Source organism: Schistocerca gregaria, chromosome 6, assembly GCF_023897955.1.
Source record: "Schistocerca gregaria isolate iqSchGreg1 chromosome 6, iqSchGreg1.2, whole genome shotgun sequence".
Taxonomy (NCBI): Eukaryota; Metazoa; Arthropoda; class Insecta; order Orthoptera; family Acrididae; genus Schistocerca; species Schistocerca gregaria.
The window spans coordinates 193,690,131-193,692,508 of NC_064925.1; the positions used below are offsets into that span (position 1 = coordinate 193,690,131).

The following is a 2,378-nucleotide window of genomic DNA, read 5'->3' on the forward strand; positions in this document are numbered from 1 at the left end:
TCCAACTAAGAACTGGACTACGCATCTGTTGCAGTGCTGAGTATAGGCATTAATTTTTCTCCAGCCCCTAGACGTCTGCCAGTATAAGACTCTGTTAGGGGATTGGAGCATTTCATTAGGCTTCTCTCACACGACTCAACGCAAGACGCGAGGCTAGCTAGCAGCCGTATCTTGGCGAAAGCTAAGCCACCGAAATCCAATATCAGCCAGTAGTAACGACTTGCTTTATGGTTTTTACGTGAGAGCGAGGACTTGCTTGCGTTGTCGCCAGTAAAGGAAATGCCATTCCGGATCTGAACACTGAAGAGTACCACCTGAAGGTGCTACATTTATTAGGTGAAGGCACGTAATGGAAGGTTGGTTGCGATCCGACACAGGCCATCTTCAGAGGGACAGGTAAGTTATTAAAAGACTATGGTATGTCGAACGACGTGGTGAAGAAATTAACGCCTCGTGCTGCCGGACCTCTCAAGTTTTATGCATTGATGGAGACACACAACGGAAGTCTGAAACATCGACTTAGAAAAATTTATGAAATACTGTGCTGGTAAACCCTTTACGTTATTAGATTTTCAAACAGCCGAGCAAAACTGAAGGTAGTCAGACATTCACTAAGCTGATACACAATAGTTTTTTTTAGCAAAACGCAATCTGACTTACAATAATCCCTACAAAAGAATGGCCCTGACTAACAATAAGCTATACCTTTCATGAATCACTTACCTCACAAAAATCTTTGTTACTCAAACTACTGCAATACAGCGTGCGCCAATACTGCCGGCTGAATAAAAGGTTCTAACTACTGAAGGCACTAACTACTGATAGGCATAGTTAGCAAATGAAAGATTTTGATAGAAAACAAACAATGTATTTACCTTAATAATGTTCAAAAGTCATCATATATATATTAGTTCATGATATCCAGTATTACAAATTTATTTTTTCTGATGGACACACGTCCAGATCATCCGCTCTCAAAATTCTGCCACCTCTCCCCTCATCCACAACTGCTGGCGGCTCACCTCAAACTGCCCAACGCTACACCCTGTTCACATCCAACTACCCAACACTACAATAGCAAATATTCCAACAATGCAAAACAGCTACAGACTGCACACAGCACAGTCAGTGATTTTCATACAGAGCGCTACGTGGCGTTATCAACATAGAAACCTAAATAGCCTACTTACAGGTCTCCCTCTTAGGTCCAGTGCTAGTGCAGTCAGTTTGGCCTGGTGCATGTCTGGGCAAATGGCCTAATGCCAACATGCTTATTGTACCATGACGAATGTTATGTGATGGCAGATGGCTCAGCGCTGGGATCCCCCTATCTCTAGCCGTTGTGGAGTAGCTGTCGATCTCTCGAATGCTTTATTCGAAGTGACGTGGCTTATAAACCGAAAACATATTATTCATGTTTGTTGTTGTCGTTAACGATAATCATGGAAAAAAATTACATGCATTTCATACTTTATTAAAAAATACTGCTTCTTTCCAAGATTGTCACCTACTCTTTCTAAATGCATGCATATGTACTAATACAAAAGTATCTGATTTGTCCCCAGAATGAGATTTTCACTCTGCAGCGGAGTGTGCGTTGATATGAAACTTCCTGGCAGATTAAAACTGTGTGCCCGACCGAGACTCGAACTCGGGACCTTTGCCTTCGGTAGCTCAGTTGGTAGAGCACTTGCCCGTGAAAGGCAAAGGTCCCGAGTTCGAGTCTCGGTCGGGCACACAGTTTTAATCTGCCAGGAAGTATCTGATTTGTGTAAGGGCATAAGTCTAAACCTTTTATTTTATTATCTTTTTATTACATTCGAAGATTCTCTCAGCACTAAGACGAAAGTAAAGACCCGCTGTCTGGCCCCAAAGAACCAATCGGGCCCAACCTACCACTTTGTCTTCCTCTGCCAATGGCGTCCCCAGACACGTCTGCGCTAGTCGTAGGGGCTCAGTTCGAAGCGGGATTCATGAGCGAAGGCAATTTCGTTCCAGTCAACGAGATTCCATGCCCCGACACCAATGAAGACATGTCTGGACACAAAGCATTGGGATAGCAAACCTGACTATCACCCACCACACGGCACGACAACAAAACGAACTGTTTCATTTCATAGCACTGGTTGGCCTCCGCGACAGCCTTACAATACAGTGGTAGCTCGAGGATTTTCTACACCCCATTTTGGTGTCATTCATGGCAAGTCATCCTGGGCTTACACTTCAGCAAGATAATGCCCGCCCGCCCACGGCGAGGGTTTCTACTGCTTGTCTTCGTGCTTGCCGAACACTACCGAGATATGGGACTTAGGGAATGGCAGGATTCGGTGTGGACGGGTCCTTACTCAGTTACCGTTGCTTGCTGAGTTTTTTTTTTT

At 44.3% G+C, this 2,378-nt stretch overlaps 1 non-coding gene across 1 annotated transcript; it reads left to right on the forward strand.

Moving 5' to 3' along the window:
* Positions 1-1,661: 1,661 nt before the first annotated feature.
* Trnas-uga (transfer RNA serine (anticodon UGA)) lies at positions 1,662-1,737 on the forward strand. The gene has a single exon. It is a non-coding gene; the product is annotated as a tRNA-Ser (tRNA).
* Positions 1,738-2,378: the final 641 nt, after the last annotated feature.